The sequence below is a fragment of the Archocentrus centrarchus genome, unplaced genomic scaffold, assembly GCF_007364275.1.
Source record: "Archocentrus centrarchus isolate MPI-CPG fArcCen1 unplaced genomic scaffold, fArcCen1 scaffold_26_ctg1, whole genome shotgun sequence".
NCBI lineage: Eukaryota > Metazoa > Chordata > Actinopteri > Cichliformes > Cichlidae > Archocentrus > Archocentrus centrarchus.
In genome coordinates, this window is record NW_022060256.1 from 211,531 (window position 1) to 227,225 (window position 15,695).

The 15,695-nt window shown below is 48.5% G+C and overlaps 23 non-coding genes across 23 annotated transcripts; 9 read left to right on the forward strand and 14 right to left on the reverse strand.

Moving 5' to 3' along the window:
- Positions 1 to 1,325: 1,325 nt before the first annotated feature.
- trnaa-cgc (transfer RNA alanine (anticodon CGC)) lies at positions 1,326 to 1,398 on the reverse strand. The gene has a single exon. It is a non-coding gene; the product is annotated as a tRNA-Ala (tRNA).
- A 786-nt stretch (positions 1,399 to 2,184) lies between these two features.
- On the forward strand, positions 2,185 to 2,266 carry trnas-gcu (transfer RNA serine (anticodon GCU)). Its single transcript has one exon. It is a non-coding gene; the product is annotated as a tRNA-Ser (tRNA).
- A 766-nt stretch (positions 2,267 to 3,032) lies between these two features.
- On the reverse strand, positions 3,033 to 3,105 carry trnaa-cgc (transfer RNA alanine (anticodon CGC)). The gene has a single exon. It is a non-coding gene; the product is annotated as a tRNA-Ala (tRNA).
- Positions 3,106 to 3,654: 549 nt separating this feature from the next.
- Positions 3,655 to 3,727, reverse strand: trnaa-ugc (transfer RNA alanine (anticodon UGC)). The gene has a single exon. It is a non-coding gene; the product is annotated as a tRNA-Ala (tRNA).
- A 164-nt stretch (positions 3,728 to 3,891) lies between these two features.
- On the forward strand, positions 3,892 to 3,973 carry trnas-gcu (transfer RNA serine (anticodon GCU)). The gene has a single exon. It is a non-coding gene; the product is annotated as a tRNA-Ser (tRNA).
- Positions 3,974 to 4,739: 766 nt separating this feature from the next.
- trnaa-cgc (transfer RNA alanine (anticodon CGC)) lies at positions 4,740 to 4,812 on the reverse strand. The gene has a single exon. It is a non-coding gene; the product is annotated as a tRNA-Ala (tRNA).
- Positions 4,813 to 5,361: 549 nt separating this feature from the next.
- Positions 5,362 to 5,434, reverse strand: trnaa-ugc (transfer RNA alanine (anticodon UGC)). The gene has a single exon. It is a non-coding gene; the product is annotated as a tRNA-Ala (tRNA).
- A 164-nt stretch (positions 5,435 to 5,598) lies between these two features.
- Positions 5,599 to 5,680, forward strand: trnas-gcu (transfer RNA serine (anticodon GCU)). Its single transcript has one exon. It is a non-coding gene; the product is annotated as a tRNA-Ser (tRNA).
- Positions 5,681 to 6,446: 766 nt separating this feature from the next.
- trnaa-cgc (transfer RNA alanine (anticodon CGC)) lies at positions 6,447 to 6,519 on the reverse strand. Its single transcript has one exon. It is a non-coding gene; the product is annotated as a tRNA-Ala (tRNA).
- A 550-nt stretch (positions 6,520 to 7,069) lies between these two features.
- On the reverse strand, positions 7,070 to 7,142 carry trnaa-ugc (transfer RNA alanine (anticodon UGC)). Its single transcript has one exon. It is a non-coding gene; the product is annotated as a tRNA-Ala (tRNA).
- Positions 7,143 to 7,306: 164 nt separating this feature from the next.
- Positions 7,307 to 7,388, forward strand: trnas-gcu (transfer RNA serine (anticodon GCU)). Its single transcript has one exon. It is a non-coding gene; the product is annotated as a tRNA-Ser (tRNA).
- Positions 7,389 to 8,798: 1,410 nt separating this feature from the next.
- Positions 8,799 to 8,871, reverse strand: trnaa-ugc (transfer RNA alanine (anticodon UGC)). The gene has a single exon. It is a non-coding gene; the product is annotated as a tRNA-Ala (tRNA).
- A 164-nt stretch (positions 8,872 to 9,035) lies between these two features.
- On the forward strand, positions 9,036 to 9,117 carry trnas-gcu (transfer RNA serine (anticodon GCU)). Its single transcript has one exon. It is a non-coding gene; the product is annotated as a tRNA-Ser (tRNA).
- A 766-nt stretch (positions 9,118 to 9,883) lies between these two features.
- On the reverse strand, positions 9,884 to 9,956 carry trnaa-agc (transfer RNA alanine (anticodon AGC)). The gene has a single exon. It is a non-coding gene; the product is annotated as a tRNA-Ala (tRNA).
- A 550-nt stretch (positions 9,957 to 10,506) lies between these two features.
- trnaa-ugc (transfer RNA alanine (anticodon UGC)) lies at positions 10,507 to 10,579 on the reverse strand. Its single transcript has one exon. It is a non-coding gene; the product is annotated as a tRNA-Ala (tRNA).
- A 164-nt stretch (positions 10,580 to 10,743) lies between these two features.
- On the forward strand, positions 10,744 to 10,825 carry trnas-gcu (transfer RNA serine (anticodon GCU)). Its single transcript has one exon. It is a non-coding gene; the product is annotated as a tRNA-Ser (tRNA).
- A 766-nt stretch (positions 10,826 to 11,591) lies between these two features.
- On the reverse strand, positions 11,592 to 11,664 carry trnaa-agc (transfer RNA alanine (anticodon AGC)). The gene has a single exon. It is a non-coding gene; the product is annotated as a tRNA-Ala (tRNA).
- Positions 11,665 to 12,213: 549 nt separating this feature from the next.
- Positions 12,214 to 12,286, reverse strand: trnaa-ugc (transfer RNA alanine (anticodon UGC)). Its single transcript has one exon. It is a non-coding gene; the product is annotated as a tRNA-Ala (tRNA).
- Positions 12,287 to 12,450: 164 nt separating this feature from the next.
- trnas-gcu (transfer RNA serine (anticodon GCU)) lies at positions 12,451 to 12,532 on the forward strand. Its single transcript has one exon. It is a non-coding gene; the product is annotated as a tRNA-Ser (tRNA).
- A 1,392-nt stretch (positions 12,533 to 13,924) lies between these two features.
- Positions 13,925 to 13,996, reverse strand: trnaa-ugc (transfer RNA alanine (anticodon UGC)). Its single transcript has one exon. It is a non-coding gene; the product is annotated as a tRNA-Ala (tRNA).
- Positions 13,997 to 14,158: 162 nt separating this feature from the next.
- On the forward strand, positions 14,159 to 14,241 carry trnas-gcu (transfer RNA serine (anticodon GCU)). Its single transcript has one exon. It is a non-coding gene; the product is annotated as a tRNA-Ser (tRNA).
- Positions 14,242 to 14,610: 369 nt separating this feature from the next.
- On the forward strand, positions 14,611 to 14,691 carry trnas-gcu (transfer RNA serine (anticodon GCU)). The gene has a single exon. It is a non-coding gene; the product is annotated as a tRNA-Ser (tRNA).
- Positions 14,692 to 15,461: 770 nt separating this feature from the next.
- trnaa-agc (transfer RNA alanine (anticodon AGC)) lies at positions 15,462 to 15,534 on the reverse strand. Its single transcript has one exon. It is a non-coding gene; the product is annotated as a tRNA-Ala (tRNA).
- Positions 15,535 to 15,695: the final 161 nt, after the last annotated feature.

Consider the following 15,695-nt stretch of genomic DNA (forward strand, 5'->3'; position numbering starts at 1 on the left):
TGGAGAACAGTACTGGCTGTAAAGGTGTAGCAAGAGAAAATTATCCCTGCCCTTATGACAAACTTTCACATGCTGCAATCCAGGAATAAGCAGCATCTTTTAGTAATGATAACTAGTTTATTTTGTTTATGATACTATTGAACTGTGTCACACGTTTAATTCATCCCGGTATTCGAACATTTGTCCTACAGGTTTCAAACAGAAACGTCAAATGTGATGCAAGGTCCAAGGAATGCATTATGTCCGAGAGAGGCCTCACAAAGATACAAGAACGGGCACGCGTGTGTGTGTTTAACACCCAGCAGCAGCATCGCATCACGCCTCGAGAGGGTTGAAATGTCAAACATGTGTTAGCACCCAACTGTCTCTCTCTCTCTCTCACACACACACACACACACACACACACACACAGAGCCTTTTACTGCTACCACTATGAGGACACTCATTAAAAATGTATTCACAGCCTCTCCTACATTAAACTGAACCCAGACTCCAAAAACCAAAAAGTGCCCCACACACGCACTCACGCAGTGGGTGTTGTACAGATATAAACAGTCTGTTATGATTCCAACATGCCAGGATCACATGGCTGCAGCTGTGACTCACTGTCTGCACATACTGTCACTCTGATCAGCAGCTGATCAGAACTCAAATAATAAAAATACTTTCCCCTAAAAAAATGTTTCTGCTGCAATTCTCCCAGCGGGAAATTTAAAAAAATAGCAGACATCAGAAAGTCAAAGGAAAATGTTCTCAGTTTTACCCACATTAGTTGCTAGAATTTGTAGTTGCAGTGCTTCCACTAAGGGTGGTGTAGTGGTGCAGTAGTTAGCACTGTTGCCTCACAGCAAAAAAGTTCTGGATTTGAATCCAGTATGGGTTCCTTCTGTGTGGGGTTCTCATGTTTTCCCTGTGTCTGTGTGGGTTCTCTCCTGGTACTTCCTGGCCACTTACACCTAGGAATGCCATTCAGATGTACCGACCATCACAGGTGTTACAAATGACTGAAAGTCAGGAGGTCACAACTGAAGTGTGCTAAAACCACATAGCATTCCCTGAGGGATGCTGTTGAAGTCATCCTCCATGTAGACTCAAATATCCTTGAGAAAGTCAAGAGCTTTTCGGTCAACCCACGACCAACCTAAAAGCCGCATTGACTGTCCTGAGTTCGAGGTTCAACTAAAAGGTGGACTCTTCTCTTCAGCACACTGACATGGTGGCTGCTGAGTAATTCACAGACAAATGGAGCACACCCTCCAGTCCCCCTTGTTAAAAATGGGAACCACCATCACAACTGAACTGTGCAAAGAGTCCAAAAGCAGTCCTGGAGAATGCGGGCATCGATCCCGCTGCCTCTCGCATGCGAAGCGAGCGCTCTACCACTTGAGCTAATTCCCCGTGGATATTTGGAGAGTTCACTGTTTGTCGATTTGGCCTCCATGTTCTGTGACCTGATACCTGATCTGACAGGCTGACAGCGTCCTCATTCAGCTTCTCCACAACTTCTTTGCCTCACTCAGTAATCACTGCAAGCCTGTATGCAGTTGCCACTAGGACAGCTGTTTAACTACCTGCATTCTGGGTCACTGGATTGTTTTTGAAAGAAAAATGCTAAGTAAAAAAAACAAAAAACAGCATTTAAAACAAAACTGCTAAGCTAACACCACATAGCATTCCCTGAGGGATGCTGTTGAAGTCATCCTCCATGTAGACTCAAATATCCTTGAGAAAGTCAAGAGCTTTTCCGTCGACCCACGACCAACCTAAAAGCCGCATTGACCGTCCTGAGTTCGAGGTTCAACTAAAAGGTGGACTCTTCTCTTCAGCACACTGACATGGTGGCTGCTGAGTAATTCACAGACAAATGGAGCACACCCTCCAGTCCCCCTTGTTAAAAATGGGAACCACCATCACAACTGAACTGTGCAAAGAGTCCAAAAACCGTCCTGGAGAATGCGGGCATCGATCCTGCTTCCTCTCTCGTGCAAAGCAAGCGCTCTACCACTTGAGCTAATTCCCCATCATGTAATTGTTGATGTACAGTTTGTTGATTTGGCATCCACGTTCTGTGACCTGAGACCTGAGCTCATAGGCTGAAAGCTTCTCCATTCAGGTGCTCCAAAGCGTCTTTGTCTCACTGAGTAGTCACTGCAAGCCTGTATGCCGTCGCCAGCAGTCCCCGTAGATGAGGTGGCCGAGTGGTTAAGGCGATGGACTGCTAATCCATTGTGCTCTGCACGCGTGGGTTCGAATCCCATCCTCGTCGTGTTGGTCCAGTTTTAAAAATTTCAAAATGTTGGCCTTTCAAATGTATCCTGGTTCACTACGAGATTGAAGGGGATTCCCTTGTTTAAAATGGGAACCACCACCCCAGTCTGCCAATCCACATGCACTGCCCAAGATGTACATGTGATGTTGCAGTCATGACAGTCCTACAACATCCAGGGCCTTTGGGTGTTCAGGTAGAATCTCATCCACCTCAAGGACTCTGCGACCACAGAGTTGCTAAATTAAATCAGTGGTGGTCCAGTCATTCCCTTCAATCTCAGACTATACTTCCTCTACAGAGAGTGTCATTGGAATTGAGTAGGTTCTTTTAGTATTCCTCCCATCGTCTGCCCCTGTCCTCAGTTGACGTACGAAACACCTCACCCGCACTACACACCGTGCCAGTAGCAAACTGCTTTACCCTCATGAGTTGCCTCAATCACGTTGAAGCTGACCAAAAGGCTTGTTCCATGGTCTCACCAAAGTCTTCCCACACCCAAGTTGTTGCCCACCGCATCCTCAATGGATGCTTGCGTGCACCGGGCCTGTCTATCATCTGCCCCGCCACCTGACCCAACTCATTACCAGTTGACGGCTCGGCACGTCTCGTCACCCAAGAGTCCAGACGGTATGGCCTGGTGCCACTTGCACTTAGGAACGCCATTCAGATGGAATGACCATCACAGGTGAAATCTCAAGGTGTCACAAATGACTGAAAGTCCAGAGGTCACAACTGAACTGTGCAACGAGTCCAAAAGCAGTCCTGGAGAATGCGGGCATCGATCCCGCTGCCTCTCGCATGCGAAGCGAGCGCTCTACCACTTGAGCTAATTCCCCGTGGATATTTGGAGAGTTCACTGTTTGTCGATTTGGCCTCCATGTTCTGTGACCTGATACCTGATCTGACAGGCTGACAGCGTCCTCATTCAGCTTCTCCACAACTTCTTTGCCTCACTCAGTAATCACTGCAAGCCTGTATGCAGTTGCCACTAGGACAGCTGTTTAACTACCTGCATTCTGGGTCACTGGATTGTTTTTGAAAGAAAAATGCTAAGTAAAAAAAACAAAAAACAGCATTTAAAACAAAACTGCTAAGCTAACACCACATAGCATTCCCTGAGGGATGCTGTTGAAGTCATCCTCCATGTAGACTCAAATATCCTTGAGAAAGTCAAGAGCTTTTCCGTCGACCCACGACCAACCTAAAAGCCGCATTGACCGTCCTGAGTTCGATGTTCAACTAAAAGGTGGACTCTTCTCTTCAGCACACTGACATGGTGGCTGCTGAGTAATTCACAGACAAATGGAGCACACCCTCCAGTCCCCCTTGTTAAAAATGGGAACCACCATCACAACTGAACTGTGCAAAGAGTCCAAAAACCGTCCTGGAGAATGCGGGCATCGATCCCGCTTCCTCTCGCATGCAAAGCGAGCGCTCTACCACTTGAGCTAATTCCCCATCATGTAATTGTGGATGTACAGTTTGTTGATTTGGCATCCACGTTCTGTGACCTGAGACCTGAGCTCATAGGCCGAAAGCTTCTCCATTCAGGTGCTCCAAAGCGTCTTTGTCTCACTGAGTAGTCACTGCAAGCCTGTATGCAGTCGCCAGCAGTCCCCGTAGATGAGGTGGCCGAGTGGTTAAGGCGATGGACTGCTAATCCATTGTGCTCTGCACGCGTGTGTTCGAATCCCATCCTCGTCGTGTTAGTCCAGTTTTAAAAATTTCAAAATGTTGGCCTTTCAAATGTTTCCTGGTTCACTACGAGATTGAAGGGGATTCCCTTGTTTAAAATGGGAACCACCACCCCAGTCTGCCTATCCACATACACTGCCCAAGATGTACATGTGATGTTGCAGTCAGGACAGTCCTACAACATCCAGGGCCTTTGGGTGTTCAGGTAGAATCTCATCCACCTCAAGGACTCTGCGACCACAGAGTTGCTAAATTAACTCAGTGGTGGTCCAGTCATTCCCTTCAATCTCAGACTATACTTCCTCTACAGAGAGTGTCATTGGAATTGAGTAGGTTCTTTTAGTATTCCTCCCATCGTCTGCCCCTGTCCTCAGTTGACGTACGAAACACCTCACCCGCACTACACACCGTGCCAGTAGCAAACTGCTTTACCCTCATGAGTTGCCTCAATCACGTTGAAGCTGACCAAAAGGCTTGTTCCATGGTCTCACCAAAGTCTTCCCACACCCAAGTTGTTGCCCACCGCATCCTCAATGGATGCTTGCGTGCACCGGGCCTGTCTATCATCTGCCCCGCCACCTGACCCAACTCATTACCAGTTGACGGCTCGGCACGTCTCGGCACCCAAGAGTCCAGACGGTATGGCCTGGTGCCACTTGCACTTAGGAACGCCATTCAGATGGAATGACCATCACAGGTGAAATCTCAAGGTGTCACAAATGACTGAAAGTCCAGAGGTCACAACTGAACTGTGCAAAGAGTCCAAAAGCAGTCCTGGAGAATGCGGGCATCGATCCCGCTGCCTCTCGCATGCGAAGCGAGCGCTCTACCACTTGAGCTAATTCCCCGTGGATATTTGGAGAGTTCACTGTTTGTCGATTTGGCCTCCATGTTCTGTGACCTGATACCTGATCTGACAGGCTGACAGCGTCCTCATTCAGCTTCTCCACAACTTCTTTGCCTCACTCAGTAATCACTGCAAGCCTGTATGCCCTTGCCACTAGGACAGCTGTTTAACTACCTGCATTCTGGGTCACTGGATTGTTTTTGAAAGAAAAATGCTAAGTAAAAATACAAAAAAACAGCATTTAAAACAAAACTGCTAAGCTAACACCACATAGCATTCCCTGAGGGATGCTGTTGAAGTCATCCTCCATGTAGACTTAAATATCCTTGAGAAAGTCAAGAGCTTTTCCGTCGACCCACGACCAACCTAAAAGCCGCATTGACCGTCCTGAGTTCGATGTTCAACTAAAAGGTGGACTTTTCTCTTCAGCACACTGACATGGTGGCTGCTGAGTAATTCACAGACAAATGGAGCACACCCTCCAGTCCCCCTTGTTAAAAATGGGAACCACCATCACAACTGAACTGTGCAAAGAGTCCAAAAACCGTCCTGGAGAATGCGGGCATCGATCCCGCTTCCTCTCGCATGCAAAGCGAGCGCTCTACCACTTGAGCTAATTCCCCATCATGTAATTGTAGATGTACAGTTTGTTGATTTGGCATCCACGTTCTGTGACCTGAGACCTGAGCTCATAGGCCAAAAGCTTCTCCATTCAGGTGCTCCAAAGCGTCTTTGTCTCACTGAGTAGTCACTGCACGCCTGTATGCCGTCGCCAGCAGTCCCCGTAGATGAGGTGGCCGAGTGGTTAAGGCGATGGACTGCTAATCCATTGTGCTCTGCACGCGTGTGTTCGAATCCCATCCTCGTCGTGTTGGTCCAGTTTTAAAAATTTCAAAATGTTGGCCTTTCAAATGTTTCCTGGTTCACTACGAGATTGAAGGGGATTCCCTTGTTTAAAATGGGAACCACCACCCCAGTCTGCCTATCCACATACACTGCCAAAGATGTACATGTGATGTTGCAGTCAGGACAGTCCTACAACATCCAGGGCCTTTGGGTGTTCAGGTAGAATCTCATCCACCTCAAGGACTCTGCGACCACAGAGTTGCTAAATTAACTCAGTGGTGGTCCAGTCATTCCCTTCAATCTCAGACTATACTTCCTCTACAGAGAGTGTCATTGGAATTGAGTAGGTTCTTTTAGTATTCCTCCCATCGTCTGCCCCTGTCCTCAGTTGACGTACGAAACACCTCACCCGCACTACACACCGTGCCAGTAGCAAAGTGCTTTACCCTCATGAGTTGCCTCAATCACGTTGAAGCTGACCAAAAGCCTTGTTCCATGGTCTCACCAAAGTCTTCCCACACCCAAGTTGTTGCCCACCGCATCCTCAATGGATGCTTGCGTGCACCGGGCCTGTCTATCATCTGCCCCGCCACCTGACCCAACTCATTACCAGTTGACGGCTCGGCACGTCTCGTCACCCAAGAGTCCAGACGGTATGGCCTGGTGCCACTTGCACTTAGGAACGCCATTCAGATGGAATGACCATCACAGGTGAAATCTCAAGGTGTCACAAATGACTGAAAGTCCAGAGGTCACAACTGAACTGTGCAAAGAGTCCAAAAGCAGTCCTGGAGAATGCGGGCATCGATCCCGCTGCCTCTCGCATGCGAAGCGAGCGCTCTACCACTTGAGCTAATTCCCCGTGGATATTTGGAGAGTTCACTGTTTGTCGATTTGGCCTCCATGTTCTGTGACCTGATACCTGATCTGACAGGCTGAAAGCGTCCTCATTCAGCTTCTCCACAACTTCTTTGCCTCACTCAGTAATCACTGCAAGCCTGTATGCCCTTGCCACTAGGACAGCTGTTTAACTACCTGCATTCTGGGTCACTGGATTGTTTTTGAAAGAAAAATGCTAAGTAAAAAATACAAAAAAACAGCATTTAAAACAAAACTGCTAAGCTAACACCACATAGCATTCCCTGAGGGATGCTGTTGAAGTCATCCTCCATGTAGACTTAAATATCCTTGAGAAAGTCAAGAGCTTTTCCGTCGACCCACGACCAACCTAAAAGCCGCATTGACCGTCCTGAGTTCGATGTTCAACTAAAAGGTGGACTCTTCTCTTCAGCACACTGACATGGTGGCTGCTGAGTAATTCACAGACAAATGGAGCACACCCTCCAGTCCCCCTTGTTAAAAATGGGAACCACCATCACAACTGAACTGTGCAAAGAGTCCAAAAACCGTCCTGGAGAATGCGGGCATCGATCCCGCTTCCTCTCGCATGCAAAGCGAGCGCTCTACCACTTGAGCTAATTCCCCATCATGTAATTGTGGATGTACAGTTTGTTGATTTGGCATCCACGTTCTGTGACCTGAGACCTGAGCTCATAGGCCGAAAGCTTCTCCATTCAGGTGCTCCAAAGCGTCTTTGTCTCACTGAGTAGTCACTGCAAGCCTGTATGCAGTCGCCAGCAGTCCCCGTAGATGAGGTGGCCGAGTGGTTAAGGCGATGGACTGCTAATCCATTGTGCTCTGCACGCGTGTGTTCGAATCCCATCCTCGTCGTGTTAGTCCAGTTTTAAAAATTTCAAAATGTTGGCCTTTCAAATGTTTCCTGGTTCACTACGAGATTGAAGGGGATTCCCTTGTTTAAATGGGAACCACCACCCCAGTCTGCCTATCCACATACACTGCCCAAGATGTACATGTGATGTTGCAGTCAGGACAGTCCTACAACATCCAGGGCCTTTGGGTGTTCAGGTAGAATCTCATCCACCTCAAGGACTCTGCGACCACAGAGTTGCTAAATTAAATCAGTGGTGGTCCAGTCATTCCCTTCAATCTCAGACTATACTTCCTCTACAGAGAGTGTCATTGGAATTGAGTAGGTTCTTTTAGTATTCCTCCCATCGTCTGCCCCTGTCCTCAGTTGACGTACGAAACACCTCACCCGCACTACACACCGTGCCAGTAGCAAACTGCTTTACCCTCATGAGTTGCCTCAATCACGTTGAAGCTGACCAAAAGGCTTGTTCCATGGTCTCACCAAAGTCTTCCCACACCCAAGTTGTTGCCCACCGCATCCTCAATGGATGCTTGCGTGCACCGGGCCTGTCTATCATCTGCCCCGCCACCTGACCCGTCTATCATCTGCCCCGCCACCTGACCCAACTCATTACCAGTTGACGGCTCGGCACGTCTCGTCACCCAAGAGTCCAGACGGTATGGCCTGGTGCCACTTGCACTTAGGAACGCCATTCAGATGGAATGACCATCACAGGTGAAATCTCAAGGTGTCACAAATGACTGAAAGTCCAGAGGTCACAACTGAACTGTGCAAAGAGTCCAAAAGCAGTCCTGGAGAATGCGGGCATCGATCCCGCTGCCTCTCGCATGCGAAGCGAGCGCTCTACCACTTGAGCTAATTCCCGTGGAATTTGGAGAGTTCACTGTTTGTCGATTTGGCCTCCATGTTCTGTGACCTGATACCTGATCTGACAGGCTGAAAGCGTCCTCATTCAGCTTCTCCACAACTTCTTTGCCTCACTCAGTAATCACTGCAAGCCTGTATGCAGTTGCCACTAGGACAGCTGTTTAACTACCTGCATTCTGGGTCACTGGATTGTTTTTGAAAGAAAAATGCTAAGTAAAAAAACAAAAACAGCATTTAAAACAAAATGCTAAGCTAACACCACATAGCATTCCCTGAGGGATGCTGTTGAAGTCATCCTCCATGTAGACTCAAATATCCTTGAGAAAGTCAAGAGCTTTTCCGTCGACCCACGACCAACCTAAAAGCCGCATTGACCGTCCTGAGTTCGATGTTCAACTAAAAGGTGGACTCTTCTCTTCAGCACACTGACATGGTGGCTGCTGAGTAATTCACAGACAAATGGAGCACACCCTCCAGTCCCCCTTGTTAAAAACGGGAACCACCATCACAACTGAACTGTGCAAAGAGTCCAAAAACCGTCCTGGAGAATGCGGGCATCGATCCCGCTTCCTCTCGCATGCAAAGCGAGCGCTCTACCACTTGAGCTAATTCCCCATCATGTAATTGTAGATGTACAGTTTGTTGATTTGGCATCCACGTTCTGTGACCTGAGACCTGAGCTCATAGGCTGAAAGCTTCTCCATTCAGGTGCTCCAAAGCGTCTTTGTCTCACTGAGTAGTCACTGCAAGCCTGTATGCAGTCGCCAGCAGTCCCCGTAGATGAGGTGGCCGAGTGGTTAAGGCGATGGACTGCTAATCCATTGTGCTCTGCACGCGTGGGTTCGAATCCCATCCTCGTCGTGTTGGTCCAGTTTTAAAAATGTCAAAATGTTGGCCTTTCAAATGTATCCTGGTTCACTACGAGATTGAAGGGGATTCCCTTGTTTAAAATGGGAACCACCACCCCAGTCTGCCAATCCACATGCACTGCCCAAGATGTATATGTGATGTTGCAGTCATGACAGTCCTACAACATCCAGGGCCTTTGGGTGTTCAGGTAGAATCTCATCCACCTCAAGGACTCTGCGACCACAGAGTTGCTAAATTAACTCAGTGGTGGTCCAGTCATTCCCTTCAATCTCAGACTATACTTCCTCTACAGAGAGTGTCATTGGAATTGAGTAGGTTCTTTTAGTATTCCTCCCATCGTCTGCCCCTGTCCTCAGTTGACGTACGAAACACCTCACCCGCACTACACACCGTGCCAGTAGCAAACTGCTTTACCCTCATGAGTTGCCTCAATCACGTTGAAGCTGACCAAAAGGCTTGTTCCATGGTCTCACCAAAGTCTTCCCACACCCAAGTTGTTGCCCACCGCATCCTCAATGGATGCTTGCGTGCACCGGGCCTGTCTATCATCTGCCCCGCCACCTGACCCAACTCATTACCAGTTGACGGCTCGGCACGTCTCGTCCCCCAAGAGTCCAGACGGTATGGCCTGGTGCCACTTGCACTTAGGAACGCCATTCAGATGGAATGACCATCACAGGTGAAATCTCAAGGTGTCACAAATGACTGAAAGTCCAGAGGTCACAACTGAACTGTGCAAAGAGTCCAAAAGCAGTCCTGGAGAATGCGGGCATCGATCCCGCTGCCTCTCGCATGCTAAGCGAGCGCTCTACCACTTGAGCTAATTCCCCGTGGATATTTGGAGAGCTCACTGTTTGTCGATTTGGCCTCCATGTTCTGTGACCTGATACCTGATCTGACAGGCTGAAAGCGTCCTCATTGAGCTTCTCCACAACTTCTTTGCCTCACTCAGTAATCACTGCAAGCCTGTATGCAGTTGCCACTAGGACAGCTGTTTAACTACCTGCATTCTGGGTCACTGGATTGTTTTTGAAAGAAAAATGCTAAGTAAAAAAAACAAAAAACAGCATTTAAAACAAAACTGCTAAGCTAACACCACATAGCATTCCCTGAGGGATGCTGTTGAAGTCATCCTCCATGTAGACTCAAATATCCTTGAGAAAGTCAAGAGCTTTTTCCGTCGACCCACGACCAACCTAAAAGCCGCATTGACCGTCCTGAGTTCGAGGTTCAACTAAAAGGTGGACTCTTCTCTTCAGCACACTGACATGGTGGCTGCTGAGTAATTCACAGACAAATGGAGCACACCCTCCAGTCCCCCTTGTTAAAAATGGGAACCACCATCACAACTGAACTGTGCAAAGAGTCCAAAAACCGTCCTGGAGAATGCGGGCATCGATCCCGCTTCCTCTCGCATGCAAAGCGAGCGCTCTACCACTTGAGCTAATTCCCCATCATGTAATTGTGGATGTACAGTTTGTTGATTTGGCATCCACGTTCTGTGACCTGAGACCTGAGCTCATAGGCCGAAAGCTTCTCCATTCAGGTGCTCCAAAGCGTCTTTGTCTCACTGAGTAGTCACTGCAAGACTGTATGCAGTCGCCAGCAGTCCCCGTAGATGAGGTGGCCGAGTGGTTAAGGCGATGGACTGCTAATCCATTGTGCTCTGCACGCGTGGGTTCGAATCCCATCCTCGTCGTGTTGGTCCAGTTTTAAAAATTTCAAAATGTTGGCCTTTCAAATGTATCCTGGTTCACTACGAGATTGAAGGGGATTCCCTTGTTTAAAATGGGAACCACCACCCCAGTCTGCCAATCCACATGCACTGCCCAAGATGTACATGTGATGTTGCAGTCAGGACAGTCCTACAACATCCAGGGCCTTTGGGTGTTCAGGTAGAATCTCATCCACCTCAAGGACTCTGCGACCACAGAGTTGCTAAATTAACTCAGTGGTGGTCCAGTCATTCCCTTCAATCTCAGACTATACTTCCTCTACAGAGAGTGTCATTGGAATTGAGTAGGTTCTTTTAGTATTCCTCCCATCGTCTGCCCCTGTCCTCAGTTGACGTACGAAACACCTCACCCGCACTACACACCGTGCCAGTAGCAAACTGCTTTACCCTCATGAGTTGCCTCAATCACGTTGAAGCTGACCAAAAGGCTTGTTCCATGGTCTCACCAAAGTCTTCCCACACCCAAGTTGTTGCCCACCGCATCCTCAATGGATGCTTGCGTGCACCGGGCCTGTCTATCATCTGCCCCGCCACCTGACCCAACTCATTACCAGTTGACGGCTCGGCACGTCTCGTCACCCAAGAGTCCAGACGGTATGGCCTGGTGCCACTTGCACTTAGGAACGCCATTCAGATGGAATGACCATCACAGGTGAAATCTCAAGGTGTCACAAATGACTGAAAGTCCAGAGGTCACAACTGAACTGTGCAAAGAGTCCAAAAGCAGTCCTGGAGAATGCGGGCATCGATCCCGCTGCCTCTCGCATGCTAAGCGAGCGCTCTACCACTTGAGCTAATTCCCCGTGGATATTTGGAGAGTTCACTGTTTGTCGATTTGGCCTCCATGTTCTGTGACCTGATACCTGATCTGACAGGCTGAAAGCGTCCTCATTCAGCTTCTCCACAACTTCTTTGCCTCACTCAGTAATCACTGCAAGCCTGTATGCAGTTGCCACTAGGACAGCTGTTTAACTACCTGCATTCTGGGTCACTGGATTGTTTTTGAAAGAAAAATGCTAAGTAAAAAAAACAAAAAACAGCATTTAAAACAAAACTGCTAAGCTAACACCACATAGCATTCCCTGAGGGATGCTGTTGAAGTCATCCTCCATGTAGACTCAAATATCCTTGAGAAAGTCAAGAGCTTTTCCGTCGACCCACGACCAACCTAAAAGCTGCATTGACCGTCCTGAGTTCGAGGTTCAACTAAAAGGTGGACTCTTCTCTTCAGCACACTGACATGGTGGCTGCTGAGTAATTCACAGACAAATGGAGCACACCCTCCAGTCCCCCTTGTTAAAAACGGGAACCACCATCACAATTGAACTGTGCAAAGAGTCCAAAAACCGTCCTGGAGAATGCGGGCATCGATCCCGCTTCCTCTCGCATGCAAAGCGAGCGCTCTACCACTTGAGCTAATTCCCCATCATGTAATTGTAGATGTACAGTTTGTTGATTTGGCATCCACGTTCTGTGACCTGAGACCTGAGCTCATAGGCCAAAAGCTTCTCCATTCAGGTGCTCCAAAGCGTCTTTGTCTCACTGAGTAGTCACTGCAAGCCTGTATGCAGTCGCCAGCAGTCCCCGTAGATGAGGTGGCCGAGTGGTTAAGGCGATGGACTGCTAATCCATTGTGCTCTGCACGCGTGGGTTCGAATCCCATCCTCGTCGTGTTGGTCCAGTTTTAAAAATTTCAAAATGTTGGCCTTTCAAATGTATCCTGGTTCACTACGAGATTGAAGGGGATTCCCTTGTTTAAAATGGGAACCACCACCCCAGTCTGCCAATCCACATGCACTGCCCAAGATGTATATGTGATGTTGCAGTCAGGACAGTCCTACAACATCCAGGGCCTTTGGGTGTTCAGGTAGAATCTCATCTACCTCAAGGACTCTGCGACCACAGAGTTGCTAAATTAACTCAGTGGTGGTCCAGTCATTCCCTTCAATCTCAGACTATACTTCCTCTACAGAGAGTGTCATTGGAATTGAGTAGGTTCTTTTAGTATTCCTCCCATCGTCTGCCCCTGTCCTCAGTTGACGTACGAAACACCTCACCCGCACTACACACCGTGCCAGTAGCAAACTGCTTTACCCTCATGAGTTGCCTCAATCACGTTGAAGCTGACCAAAAGGCTTGTTCCATGGTCTCACCAAAGTCTTCCCACACCCAAGTTGTTGCCCACCGCATCCTCAATGGATGCTTGCATGCACCGGGCCTGTCTATCATCTGCCCCGCCACCTGACCCAACTCATTACCAGTTGACGGCTCGGCACGTCTCGTCACCCAAGAGTCCAGACGGTATGGCCTGGTGCCACTTGCACTTAGGAACGCCATTCAGATGGAATGACCATCACAGGTGAAATCTCAAGGTGTCACAAATGACTGAAAGTCCAGAGGTCACAACTGAACTGTGCAAAGAGTCCAAAAGCAGTCCTGGAGAATGCGGGCATCGATCCCGCTGCCTCTCGCATGCGAAGCGAGGCGCTCTACCCACTTGAGCTAATTCCCCGTGGATTTTTGGAGAGTTCACTGTTTGTCGATTTGGCCTCCATGTTCTGTGACCTGATACCTGATCTGACAGGCTGAAAGCGTCCTCATTCAGCTTCTCCACAACTTCTTTGCCTCACTCAGTAATCACTGCAAGCCTGTATGCAGTTGCCCACTAGGACAGCTAATTAACTACCCTGCATTCTGGGTCACTGGATTGTTTTTGAAAGAAAAATGCTAAGTAAAAAAAACAAAAAACAGCATTTAAACAAAACTGCTAAGCTAACACCACATAGCATTCCCTGAGGGATGCTGTTTGAAGTCATCCTCCATGTAGACTCAAATATCCTTGAGAAAGTCAGAGCTTTTCCGTCGACCCACGACCAACCTAAAAGCCGCATTGACCGTTCCTGAGTTCGAGGTTCAACTAAAAGGTGGACTCTTCTCTTCAGTACACTGACATGGTGGCTGCTGAGTAATTCACAGACAAATGGAGCACACCCTCCAGTCACCCTTGTTAAAAATGGGAACCACCATCACAACTGAACTATGCAAAGAGTCCAAAAACCGTCCTGGAGAATGCGGGCATCGATCCCGCTTCCTCTCGCATGCAAAGCGAGCGCTCTACCACTGAGCTAATTCCCATCATGTAATTGGGATGTACAGTTTGTTGATTTGGCATCCACGTTCTGTGACCTGAGACCTGAGCTCATAGGCCGAAAGCTTCTCCATTCAGGTGCTCCAAAGCGTCTTTGTCTCACTGAGTAGTCACTGCAAGCCTGTATGCAGTCGCCAGCAGTCCCCGTAGATGAGGTGGCCGAGGTGGTTAAGGCGATGGACTGCTAATCCATTGTGCTCTGCACGCGTGTGTTCGAATCCCATCCTCGTCGTGTTAGTCCAGTTTTAAAAATTTCAAAATGTTGGCCTTTCAAATGTTTCCTGGTTCACTACGAGATTGAAGGGGATTCCCTGTTAAAATGGAACCACCATCACAACTGAACTGTGCAAAGAGTCCAAAAACCGTCCTGGAGAATGCGGGCATCGATCCCGCTTTCTCTCGCATGCAACGCGAGCGCTACCACTTGAGCTAATTCCCATCATGTAATTGTAGATGTACAGTTTGTTGATTTGGCATCCACGTTCTGTGACCTGAGACCTGAGCTCATAGCTGAAAGCTTCTCCATTCAGGTGCTCCAAAGCGTCTTTGTCTCACTGAGTAGTCACTGCAAGCCTGTATGCAGTCGCCATCAGTCCCCGTAGATGAGGTGGCCGAGTGGTTAAGGCGATGACTGCTAATCCATTGTGCTCTGCACGCGTGGGTTCGAATCCCATCCTCGTCGTGTTGGTCCAGTTTTTAAAAATTTCAAAATGTTGGCCTTTCAAATGTATCCTGGTTCACTACGAGATTGAAGGGGATTCCCTTGTTTAAAATGGGAACCACCCACCCCAGTCTGCCAATCCACATGCACTGCCCAAGATGTATATGTGATGTTGCAGTCAGGACAGTCCTACAACATCCAGGGCCTTTGGGTGTTCAGGTAGAATCTCATCTACCTCAAGGACTCTGCGACCACAGAGTTGCTAAATTAACTCAGTGGTGGTCCAGTCATTCCCTTCAATCTCAGACTATACTTCCTCTACAGAGAGTGTCATTGGAATTGAGTAGGTTCTTTTAGTATTCCTCCCATCGTCTGCCCCCTGTCCTCAGTTGACGTACGAAACACCTCACCCGCACTACACACCGTGCCAGTAGCAAAGTGCTTTACCCTCATGAGTTGCCTCAATCACGTTGAAGCTGACCAAAAGGCTTGTTCCATGGTCTCACCAAAGTCTTCCCACACCCAAGTTGTTTGCCCACCGCATCCTCAATGGATGCTTGCGTGCACCGGGCCTGTCTATCATCTGCCCCGCCACCTGACCCACTCATACCAGTTGACGGCTCGGCACGTCTCGTCACCCAAGAATCCAGACGGTATGGCATGGTGCCACTTGCACTTAGGAACGCCATTCAGATGGAATGACCATCACAGGTGAAATCTCAAGGTTGTTCACAAATGACTGAAAGTCCAGAGGTCACAACTGAACTGTGCAAAGAGTCCAAAAGCAGTCCTGGAGAATGCGGGCATCGATCCCGCTGCCTCTCGCATGCTAAGCGAGCGCTCTACCACTTGAGCTAATTCCCCGTGGATATTTGGAGAGCTCACTGTTTGTCGATTTGGCCTCCATGTTCTGTGACCTGATACCTGATCTGACAGGCTGAAAAGCGTCCTCATTGAGCTTCTCCACAACTTCTTTGCCTCACTCAGTAATCACTGCAAGCCTGATGCAGTTGCCACTAGGACAG